The following is a 13002-nucleotide window of genomic DNA, read 5'->3' as shown; positions in this document are numbered from 1 at the left end:
GCATCAGCCACTGAATGACTCCCCAGCAATAACAAGTTAAGTTACAGGCCTAAGCCAAACTGAGAATTTAACATCCCTGTTCTAATCCATTGAACAACCCAGTCCTCCCACAGTTACAAACTGCTATATCTTTATTTTCAATACGTCAAAGAATGTCTACAAAAGAGGTGAACAATATACATTCTCAGTATTATAAAACCCAAAGAACAGGCAAAATACCAAACATTAGGAGCTTACAACACACACTAACTAAATTTGAATGCACCCACATATGCAAAACATAATGAGGGTAATTTTACAACTGTGCAGGCTGGGGTGAAATCTGTGTGCATCAGGTTTTACACAGAATTTTCAAAGCAAACATATGCGCATAAATTCACTTTCAAAATTCCCGAGCGCACTGAATAACCCGCACTCCGATGCGGGTTAAATAGGCGCTAATCCACCCCCAAATGCAATAGGGGGATTAGCGCTTATTTAACCCGCGTCGGACGCGGAGTGAATGTAATAGTGCTCATCACATGCAAATGCATGTGAATGAGGCTATTACGCATTCATTCCGCATGCAATAAAATAAATGTGCGTCTCAGACGCACATTTATTGTTCAGCTATTAACACCTGCCTGGAGCAGGTGTTAATAGCTGAGCGCAGGTAAAAGAAGTATAGAAAAGCAGAAAAAACTGCTTTTCTATACTTCTTCTCTTAAGTAAAAATTTTAAAAAAAATAACTCGGCAAACTGCCGAGTTATGAAGACCGACGCCAGTAAACACGGCATTGGTTTTCATAACATCAGCATCCGTTTTCATTACTGGCAGACGGCCGGTTATGAAAACCGACGCTGAGTTTACCGGTGTCTGTCTTCATAACCGGCAGCCGAGGCGGGGTCGCGATAGCAAGGAGGTGCTAAGGTCACGCATGCAACCCTAGCGCCTCCTTCCTAACACGACCCCCTAATTTGGGAATTGCATGGCGCCCCCTTGCGGGCACCATGCGTGCATTAGAAAAGTGGGCGCTGACTTTTCAGTGCTCGCTTTCCGTGCTTTATATTGCATTGGCCCCAAAGTTATGCCTCCTCTATCAAGGGCATAACTTCTGTGGGAGAACTTATGTGCATCATTTTTTAAATACACTTGTATACGTGTAAGTCCCAACTCTGCCCCTACCTCCACCAAAATCAGGTTACATGCATATTTTTATGGGCACTGGACCCTGGACAATTTTATGAAAGGCAGTAGCATGCATAAAAGCATGCGTTGAGAATTCAGTCCAAAATTGCATCTTCCAAAATTTGCCCCGAAGTACAGAGTCTTTGGGAACTTTTTATCTGCAGACTATACATCAATTTTTTTATGCCAAAAGAGGAGAGCAACTTTCAAAGCCATTTATGCAGGTAAAGAATTGCTTTACTCCTATAAACCTCCTCTTTGAAAATGTTCCATCTAGTGAGAGCATAAATTCAGGCACCTAGGTGAATTATGTGAGTAAAGTTATGACCACACCGGGCATGTATTCTGGAAGTACAGTCAAGGCGGGGTCAGGATTTACATCCAGAAAGGCAAATTTTAAAAGCCCTACGTGCGCCGAAGGCAGGAGAGATGCGCAGAAGTTGGGCCAGAGCGCGCCATGCGGATTTTAAAAAGCGCACGAGTACGAGCGTATCTTCTGCTGTGCGCACAAACAATTTTTTGCAAAAAGGGCAGGGCACACAAACGTGCACTGGGGTCCCCTACCACGTAACTTTACTTACTTCTATGGATGGCATGAAAGTCCTGAAACAAAAAAAGCGAGGCAAGTTAGCAACATTTTAAGGGTTGGAGCTAAAAGGGTAAAAGGAAGGCTTATTAACTAGGGAAGTTGGGAAGTCCTATCCTTTAACTGGGTGAATGGGAACAGACTGAGGAAACTTGTAATTGTGTCGGCATGTGTATGTACCAAAATCCCCCGTTTTACGTGGTAGAGATGGCATTTGAATGCACATGCATGCATATAAAATTGCACACACATGTACGCGCGTACAGCCTATTTTATATCATGTGTCATTTTATATCATTTTAAATCATTTTATCCCCTTGTTGAAATATGTAAACCGTTGTGATGGCATTACCGAAAGATGCTATATAAAACTCAATAAATAAATAAATAAATGTGCACATATACGCGCGTATGTTATAAAATGGCCATGTCCATTAGTGCGAGCTGGCATATGTGCGCACACGTGCACCCACTCGCCGGTATGAAATGTATCCTTAGACTGTTTACTTTCCTAAAATATGCAGGTGAACGTCTGTACAGGTACTTTTCCTGATTCAGTTTTCCAAGGGAACATTTTCCTTTTGAAAATTGTCATAAAGTCTGCTGGTAAAACAAATTCAAAGACTTTACCCTTCCCTGCACTACCTTAACATTGCTAGCAAACGCTTTTCCTCTGAAAATTGAATCTGGAAAAGTATGTGCACAGATCTGCACTAGCCATTTGTGCATGTGTGGTGATATTTACCAGCAAAATTATGCACGTAAGTATATGGACATGCCTGCAACTAAGTGTTTCTGTGCGCAAGTGCTACTCCTTCTCCTATTCTGCCCCTCCCCCTCACCCGGGAATGCCCCCTCTTTCTGCACATAAAAATATACATCTACTGGGACTACATATGTTCTTTTACTCACAGAGAGGGTGGCAGTTTCCAAAGTGCCCATTTCCGAATGTAAAACACTGTTTTACCCATAGAAATGCCTTTTAAAATAGCATGATAATGACCTCATTAGTCAATACTAGGGATGTGCAGAGCAAAAGTTTATGTTCATAAGTCCATAAGTCGAAAGGGGGTCCCATTTGCGGTCAGTATGGACATATGAAGAATTCCATAAGTTGAGTCTATGTCCATATGTGCAAATAAAAATTTAAACCCCTCACCCTCCTTAATCACCCCCCCCAAGACTTACCAAAACTCCCTGGTGGTCCAGCGGGGTCAGGACGCCATTTCTGACCTCCTTTGCAAGGAGCACGTGACGTCGGCGTCACATCGGAGTGACACGGCGTCACGTGATTCCCCGCGGGTTCGCTCCGGGACCCTCGTTCGACCCAAAAGGAACTTTTGGCCAGCTTGGGGGGGCCTCCTGACCCCCCCAAGCTGGCCAAAAGTTCCTTTTGGGTCGAACGGAGGGTCCCGGAGCGATCGCGCGGGGAATCACGTGGCGCCGCGTCACGTCGGAATCACGTGGCGCCGCGTCACGTCGGAATCACGTGGCGCCGATGTCACGTGCTCCTCGCAAAGGAGTTCAGAAATGGCGTCCTGACTCCTCGCTGGACCACCAGGGATTTGTGGTAAGTCTTTGGGGGGGGGATTAAGGAAGGTGAGGGGTTTAAATTTTTATTTTGGATCAACAATCGCGATTTCCAACGTATTCAACATAGCTATGTTGAATAAGTTGGAAATCCGATCGTTTTCTCCTCATCACTTTTTTAAGTTAAAAAAAAAAAAATAAGTAGCGTTTTACATTTAAGTTCAAAACGAATGCACACCCCTAGTCAATACCATGCCATTTACTAAGGTCCCAGCACCAGAAGTGACATTTACTGGACACTTTTAGCACATGAAACTTAGCTTCTGTTTCCGGGCTGAATTAAACAGCTAGCAAAGTGAACCTACAGAGCAGGGTCAGCATGCAGTACTATAGAAATGGAGAAAAGCAATGTTCTAGACCTTCCTTCACCTGATGTCAACCTTCTGATCTCCTCCCCTCCCCCCAGATTCCTGCCCACATAAGTACCCATCAACATCAGAAAAAGGATAAGATCTCGCATTCTGTAAGTTTGGCTTCAGCGTCAATGTGCTGCCAGCTAGTAACACTGTAAACTTGGAACTGTACATGATGCCAGATCAGCACTGGACCTGAGCTGGTAGGAAGCAAGATCCAATCCTCCTTCTGGTCAGTCTGATGGGGAATCTATATTGGTGGGGATGAGAACTTATGTTGGCAAGTGAAGGGGGTAGTGGTTTTGGAGAGGTATTTCTGTAGACAGGGTAGGGGAGAAATCCCCTTGTTGTGAACCTGCCAGCGAAGAGCACGGGCAGGTCCCCTACCTCCCGCAGCCAGTCGGGCTGCTGACGCCTTTCCCTCCATGACTGTTGTGATGCTATGTCCGGGCTTCTCCCTGGCCGCCTCCTGCCCTGCACAGCAGGGCTGAACCGCCGGAACCCTTCTCACGCGGTCAGGACGGGAAGCCGTCCCTGCCAGTGCCTGCTGCTGTCCTTGTTCATCTCCCAGCAGGGAGAACGACCATGCCGGTGCCTGCAGCCCTGAATTCCCTCCTGCTCTCCCTGCTTGCTTTCTTCACGGCTGGAAGCCGCTCCTGCAGCCTGCCTTCCGTCAGCTCCACGGCAGGGCTACTCTGCTGCCTGCCTTGTCCAGTCTGGGCCCTCCACGTGGCTGAGGACGCACGTGGCTGAGGACGCGGATCCTGCTCTTCCTCTCCAACTCTCCTTAGGCGCAGGCACACGCCTCTCTTCTCCATTTCATGGGCCAGCCAGGTGTGGCCCTCTGCTGGCTCCTCCCTGGGCATTGTCCTCCTCAGCCCTACAAAAGGGCCCAGCATTCATTCCAGCTTTGCCTTCGCAAGGAGTTAGATGCTCCTGGATGTTCCTGTCCTTCACTCCAGGAGTCTCGCTGTTCCAGCTCTTCTTCAAGGTCCTGTGTTCTTTGTTTCCTGTTGGAGCTCCATGTCTCGTCCTGTAGTCCGTGATCCAGTTCCTCATGTCCATGTTCCAGTCCAGATGTCTGTCTCCTGTTCTTGATGTCCGTGATCCAGCCCTGATGTCCGTCTCCAGTTCCTGATGTTCGTGTTCCAGTCCAGTTGTCCTGAACCCCTGGTTCCTCGTTGCCAAGTTTCCTGGCATGCCACATCGTGGTCCGCGACCAGCCCCATGGACGGGCTGTGTAGGGTGCCTCGTGGTGCAATGCCTTCCTCACTTCTGCAGCACAAGCCTTCGGGAGACTTCCTCTTGTATCCTTGTCCCTGGTCTATGGAGTCCCTTGTGCTTGCTTCATCCATGCCAAAGACTCTGTTAGTATCTGTGTCATTCTAGCGTGGTCCATGACCAGCCACTGGTGGCTGTGTAGGGCGTGTCCCAGTGCAGGCTTCTACAGCTTCTGTGACATGCTCCTCTTCTTCTCACCACATCTCGTCTAGAGGCTCTTTGAGTCCAGTGTGGTCCATGACCAGTCCTTCGCATGGACTGTTTAGGGCACGCTGCATCGCAGTCTCAACCAAGTACTTTGATTGACTCTTCTGAATGCCTTAAACCCTCATCCAAGTACCTTGTTCCTGAGTCTTCATCTGTGCATCCAAGTACCTTGTTCCTGAATCTTTATCTGTGCATCCAAATACCTCATTCCTGAGTCTTCGTCTGAATCTCCATGTTCAGGTCTTCGCTGCCCTGGCTTCCATCTGGCCTGCCGCTTCTCGCCGTTACCCAGCGGCGGGTCCAAAAGGGCTTGGAATGGTGGGAGGACTGTTCATAAGACCACCATTGCATTGATGGTCTTCCTGAAGTGTGCAGGTCCGGAGGAGGGTCAGTATCTACAGTCATCTGTCTTCAATCCAGCCTCGTTCCTGTCTAGCCCATGCTCGGGCATGCTTTGCCTGCTGCGGCACCTCTTCGGAGTTCCTCTGGGGTCGAGCCATGGCCCAAGGACACACAATCCCCTGGAAAGCGGAACCACTCTCCTAGTGCTTCCTAACATCCCTAGGTTAAATGACCTTTCATCTTTAGCTGATTAACACAGGAAAACCCAAAGGATACATGGAATGTGTGCACCTTTGCATATTCATTTTTTGGTACACTGGGCAATAAACTCAATGTACCACGGGCGGTAAATTTTATCACCTTTTTAATAAATATAGGACCTTATTTAGGAACATCTTAAGTACCTTTCTAACAACTGTAGGGGCAATAGATGTTCATTCATTATTTATTTATTTAATACATTCTGCGACCATCCACTGTTCAAAGCCACTAATTTGCTGTACATTGTTGCTTTACATACAGCCTTTGTACAGACCTCTGGCCAGCAATCCCACTTCTTTTCCTACAGCTAATGAAAATAATAATCTTTTCTTAGCTAGGGAAAAGCTTTCTTAAATTACACTACTGCCATCTCATTTTCTGAGGCGCATTGCTCTACCAATGAGTAAAGTACTACAGTAATTGAGTGACTTGCCTTATCAGTATTGACACTGGGCTGCATATGTTCAAAAAGATTTCTCCCATTCTGTCACTATGGCAAACACTTATAAAAATAGGATCCAAAATCAGCCTCAAAGAGATACGTGTGTGTGTGTGTGTGTGTGTGTGTGTGTGTGTGTGTGTTGGGTGGGGAAGAAGGAAAGTAGGGGTTGTTTTACAGCAAAACGGAATGTGAAGTAAGATTGAGAGGAATATTGCAGGAAGAAGACACACAACCTGGATCTTGAAGACTTAATGGCCCTAACGTATTTAGTTCATCGTTTTCCACTCCCAGTCACCACAATGTTATAACAACAAGCCATAAAATGTAAAGCCGGTTTCGGGTTTCCATTGAAGATCTTTGCGAGGAATGGGGTACTTCTTGACAACCCAACACCAATGAGTTCAATTAAAGATGAGATTCCTGAGAACCTCAAGCCAAGCATGACTGAAGAGCTGTCTGTGCTATGTCTCAGCCCTGGTTAAAAATTAGGTTGCTATTAATTCAGGACATACTGCAGTCTCCTTTCAGAAGGTCACATGCTGCTTTAGTTTTAAGGGATTTCTTAATAAAGCCTTCTTTCTGTATTTCTCAGCATGGGGTAAACAAGGCCTACCTTTAATCTACCTTTCAGATTTCACAGGACCTGGTAACAGAGACACAGGCAAAGGTTCACACTGAGCAATTCAAAGAGCCTGAAATTGGCTGCATGCTGGCTAGTGGGCAAAAACGGTGCAAGAAAGAAATTCCACAGATTAGCTACAGTGAGTGCATGGGACTGTCGGAGAGATCAGACGGACAGTTTACCTTTCAATAGAACACATGCATTATGCAAATTGCTAAACTTCAAGGAAAAGCCACACATATTTTTTTTTCTGCATGCCCTGTTGCTATTGGATAGTAAATACTGAGCCTGTAAAAGAAAGCCCACAAAAATATGTTTTCAGAAGATGTACTGTATGTTGACTGATAGCATGTATCTTCTTGTCCTTTCCAAGCCTCGCATCACTGATCGACAAATTGAAAGGCCGATTTACTAAGCTTTTTTTCCCAGAGACACAGAATGGGGGGGGGGGGGGGCGAGTGGAGCTCTTAGTATGAAAAATCAAGCAAACACTAGAAAGAAAGGACCGACATCTACATATAAAGAGTGGCCACTGGTTTAGTGAAACTTACAGTCATGTTCTGCTGCTGTTCTGCGGCATGTAGCGTTTGATAATAGAATGAAGAATAGCTCTAAGAAACAAGATAACCTCTGAGGATTGCTTTACATCTAAATGTGCAGCATTACCAGGCAAATAGGTCAGGGGGTGTTTAGAAATAGGATTAAATAAGTATTTTATGCTTACAGAAAACCTTGAGCAATGCATTAACATTCAAACCTGACTTGTATCTGTAGAATATGCTGCTTCCGCATGGTACCGTGTTTGCCGGCGGTTAATAAAAATAGATTAGAGTTGCCACCAGGCTATTGCAATTTAAATAGAAATTAACAAAATGATTTCTTTCGTGTGAAAAGAGGGTAAATAACAGTCAGGCAGATTATTCAATATAAATTTCACCCTGCTGAGAGACTGTTACTTCTACACATCTCTACCGGATTCATAAGCACAGAGTTCCTTTCCACTTCTCTGCCAGTCTTGTACAGTGGCAGTCAACAGAGAACATCTGACTAATTGCAGTGGCACCCATTATCAGCCACAGCAAGAACCTGACAGCAGAAATCCAAACATTTAGATTCCGTGAGAATGCCTCTACCAGTACTGTTGTCAGCACTTGCTTGAACTGTACAAAAATAAACAAAAAGGCAGTAAGCACCAGTTTCTAAGCTTATTTTCCCTTATAACAGTTTCATGATACATTGAGTAACAGTTGCAAGCATTCAGCTCTCAGAACTCTGTTTCATGGTGGTAGTCCATTTTCCAACCGTGCCGTTGCCTGGGCTCTCTGGATCTCTCACTACTTCACATTTAGGGTAAGACGAACTAAGTATTTTGCCCATAGACACAGAATGGGAGAAAAACCTTAGTAAATCAGACCTCAGACGGATAAAACCCTTTCATACATCTTACCTTTCATCACAGCTGGAATTTTGCCGTGACCAACTGATTGACTTGGGTCACTTTCCTTTGCTGTATTGTAACTAATGTCAGCAGTGCTACTGTAAAAAAAAAAAAAAAGAAAGAAAGAAAGAAACTATTTTATCTCTCTCTCTCTCTCTCTCTCTCTCTCTCTCTATATATATATAATGGCATCGCTTGGAAAATACTGAGATATGCATGCGTATGCCAGAGTGAATGTGTACGCTGCTGAGGTGCGCATCTAATGGTCCTAGAGGCCCCCGCAGGCTGGAAGGAGGCTCTGCCATTGGCCTCCAGCTTGGGCGGCCATGGGACTCAACAGCATGGTCACAGACTGTGTGGGCCCACCTGATGGAATATATGATTGGGACAGCGCCATTGGCCCATGTGGGTAGGCAGAGGGAGGGAGTAATAGGCCAGGGGACACTGGTGCCATTGGTCTGGGGGATCCAGTGTTGGGGTTGCAGACAGAGTGGGGCATACTAATCCCCATCTTTTGTGGGTGTGTGCTGGTATTATAATATTCCTTTCCAAACATTCCAAAAATATCCAGGTACAAACTTAGGGCCTCATTTTCTAAAATATCGCAGGCCTGCGATACTTTAGGTAATGAGGGGCGGGGGGGCTGAAATGGGGGGCGGTCCTGCGCTAGCCAGCAGCGATCGCACCGCCCTTTTCTCCCCCAATAGCGCCACCATAGAAGGTGTAGCTATTGGGCGCGAACTCAGACGCGAAAAGGCCCTTACCTTTTCGTCGTCCGCGGCGTCTTCACGGAGTCGGCCCTGGTGACGCCCCGACTCCTCCTCTTCCAGGGCCGATTCCGCCCCCATCTTGGTATCGCGTGCAATCCATCTGGTAAATGACCCCCTTAGATTGTAAGCCCTCTGGGAATAGGGAAATACCTCCAGTACCTGAATGTAATCAGCTTTGAAGCGCTGAAAAAAAAAGCAAAAAGCGGAATATAAATCTAAATAAATAGACTGCGAGAAACGCATATTTTAAATCCATTAAAAGTATTTTCTGGACATGCTTTTTATTTTTCAGGTAATTGGGAATGCCTGCCACTTGTCCCTCTCCTCTTAGTTCATAAAGGTAGGCTTCTCCTGAGGCCTGTGGCACGTGAGCACCCTCTTTGTAAATGTTATACTCTTTCGTACAATACGTGACCTGTTATCCAGCGTGAAGTCTCTGTTTAAAAAAAAATAGCAAGTTTGTTCAATTTTATCCCTCATAAAACACTTGGAGTTAAGGTTCAGATATTTATTTATTCCAGGCAGGGCCAGATTTAAAGAGGAAGATCTGGAGCAGCTGCTGCCCGGCCTGGATTGGGCCTTCCTGCAGCCCATTGAAATGGGAACTAACATATTCTATTAACATAATGTATGAACCACAGAATCGATTCCGAATATTATTTTAATTTAACTGCTGTAGGATGCTCATTGCTAATGTAGGCAGTATCTGCTCCTCTGTAAGCTAGTTGGCAAGCCCTTTCAGTGTGTTGTTACGTGTCCATTGACCTAAGCATGGGCTGAACCACCTTAATATTCACAGATTACTATAAGCAGGGGACTTAACTGAAGTAGTGTTGACAGAGAAAACGTACAATATCTTGCACCATGGAATATTTAAAAGGACGTATCTCCTAGCAGAATAAGCCCTGCCAGCTTCCACGGCGCTAGATAAGAGGATGCAAGAAAACTAAGACTCAGCTTACATGACCATGAAATTACTGCAAGATTAGAGGTCAGTTTGCTTAGTTGGGAAAGATCTGTCACTAATTTAAAAACAAAAAATCTATGATTTTCACAAATCTATTTATTCTACTTGTGCCCCCCCAAAAAAGTCATAACTTCCAACTAGTTTTCTGATTCTGCCATTAAATATAAATTTTAATTGGACATCATTGGGCTTTAATTTAACTTAATTTAGAATTTCGGTTCTGCCTTTTGTGGCTGGTCAATGATTTCAAAGAGGAGCACAGTATGGTTGATTAGATCAAAAAATAAAACCATATGTGAATTTACATACAGGGTGGGATACAGATACATGATGTGGTTAAGTTAAATCAATGGTGACAGAGACAATCAGGTTCATAAACTGTCTGTATTTTGCATAAATCAAACTTCTAAATTTTCTAAGAAATATGATCTCTCTATTGGCTAAACCCTGAGTATCATAGTTTCCATGAAAATAGTGTCAGTCAAGATCATATATTATAGTAAGTGTCAGCCTACTGGCCAAATAACCATTTTTTTTAGTTGGTACCAGAAGTCCCAAAAGTCATTAATTCCTTGCAAATAACAGGGAAGTGCGCTCTACAAATCTGGTGCTACACCTTTCAACATTCTAGGTTATTTTTTTTTTTCAATTGGAGGGTTTTAAATGGCTGGGTAGCAAGTTTTTGCTTTTGGTTTGATCATAGATGTTTTGGGGGTTATACCCTCTTATCTTTTTGGTGAGATGCATTGGGCCAGTGCTCTTCAGTACCTTGAATGTGGGGGACAGGATTTTACATTTCATATGTAGAGAAACTGGGACCCAGTGCAGGGAGATTAAGGCAGGGAAGGCATGTTCCCATTTTCTGCTTCTTGAGATGTTCTGGAGGCAGCATTTTACAGTGCTTGTGGTTTTTTCATTGTCTCCTGGGCAGTCCTATGTAGATAGCATTACAATAGCCAGGGAGAGTAACTTTAAAACATGCACGAGCATGCCAGACCCACGGGTATAGGGACACATGCGCACACATGCACACATAATTTATATTGTGAGTGCAAACGTGTGCACACTGTATAAAATATGCACAAGTCTACACAACAAAATGTTCACGTATCAAAAAATACGTGGCATGTATTTTAAATATCCCCTCATAAATATTGACTTAACCAGCCAAGTGGCGACTTATCTGGATGTAACTGGATAAGGAAAAGAAAAGAGCTATGTAGGCAGATAAGTAAGATAGATTGATATCTAGCATTTGAAGACTTATCTGACTATGGGCAATAGCTTGCGAAGGTAGCGCACGCCTGTGCTACCTACATCGGGGCGGAGTCAACCCCGGAAGAGGAGGAGTCCGGGCGTCACCGGGGCCGACTCTGCGATGACGCTGCGGACAGCGAAAAGGTAAGGGCCTTTTCGCGTCCTATTCCGCGCCCAATAGCGCCACCTTTCACGGTGGCGCTATTGGGTGCGAAACCGGCAGCGATCGCACCGCAGGCCTGCGATACTTTAGAAAATGAGGCCCTGTCTTACTTATCCAGCTAAATAGCACTTTTTAAGACTTATTCAGACAAGTGGCGGCTTTACCACCACTTAGCTGGATAAGTATAAAATGATCTGGCTAAGTGACAAACATCGGTTATGCACAAGTATTTGTGCTCCTAATTTAAATCTTTAAATGAGGAAATGTAATTCGCATATTTTCCTTAGCACTTAGCTTTTATACTTGCAAATCATCCAATTTTATAACATGCGTATGTGAAGGGAATGACCCGTTTTACCAGTTAGTCCACAAGTTTGCCCAGTCTTTCTCTAGATCATCAAGACCCCCGACCCCCCCTCCCCCAGTTCTTCAGCCTGAATTCCTCCCAGGTTTACCCAGACCCCTCACCCTTTCAGAATTTGGTTACAAAGAATCTTATTCTGACTTTCAGCAGAAAATTAACAGGTGTACATATGCGCAGGTAACAGCCATATACCTGCGCCACTTTTGCTGGCTATAAAATAGCAATTTATGTGTGGAAATGTTAGCCCCGCCCAGGAACACCCTGGCCCACCCCTTTTTTACATGAGCACATGTATTCATGCACCAGTACTTGCATGGGTGAATTTTAGAAAATAGCTGTTCCGCGAATATGTGCTATTTGTGCTCGTATATGCCACTTTGTGTGCACACATCTCTTTTCAAATTCACCTTTAAGTGTGCAAGTACTGTGGTTCTCTGGAGACGTTAAATACCTACAATACCTGAATGTATATCACTTTGAACTATCCATGAAATAAGCGTACACTACATCGAAACCATTAAAACAAAAAGTCATAACTCTTACGGTTCCATTGTAGTGAATGTCCCTCAGTTTAAGGCTGCATGGCCAGGTCCATTGCTACACAGATTCTAAAATGATTTCCATGGCGTGATTATAGAAATCTGCTCAGCTTTTTCTGCCCTGGTTTCAGATTCTCCTGCACAAATGGAAGCATGCAGCTGGGCAGCTGAGTACACTGGAAGTAATGTAATTGAAAGACAGACAGAAAAAAAAAAAAAAAAAAAGAATCCTAAGAAGGTATAATGCTGCCCCAAATGTCTTCCGATTCCCAGGTGGGCATGGCAGGCAACCTCTTGCTCTAACCTTTTCTCTTTCTTTGCAGGAATGCAATGTTTTCAGATTCTGTTTTAGAAGTATGTCTAATTCATTTTTCCAGCTTACCCAGCCTTGCCCCGAGTCATTTCCTATTTGCTGTCATGCTGCGAGCAGAGTCACATTCTCTGTAAGGAGTCAGTTTGGTTCCAGTGATTATCTCTGCTGAATGAGCATGCTCAGGCCTCGTCCTGTACTCAGTGGACCGAATGGATGTCTGCTCATGCTGGGAATACAGCTTAACGGTATGTTAATAAGTATAGTGCAAAATAGAGGCATGCAGCCCATGGCTAAAAATAAAAGCAAGCAGCAAATGAACTTGTTTTTTGTAATAATATT

The sequence above is a fragment of the Rhinatrema bivittatum genome, chromosome 2 (assembly GCF_901001135.1).
Source record: "Rhinatrema bivittatum chromosome 2, aRhiBiv1.1, whole genome shotgun sequence".
Lineage (NCBI taxonomy): Eukaryota > Metazoa > Chordata > Amphibia > Gymnophiona > Rhinatrematidae > Rhinatrema > Rhinatrema bivittatum.
Note: the sequence above shows the minus strand (reverse complement) of the source record.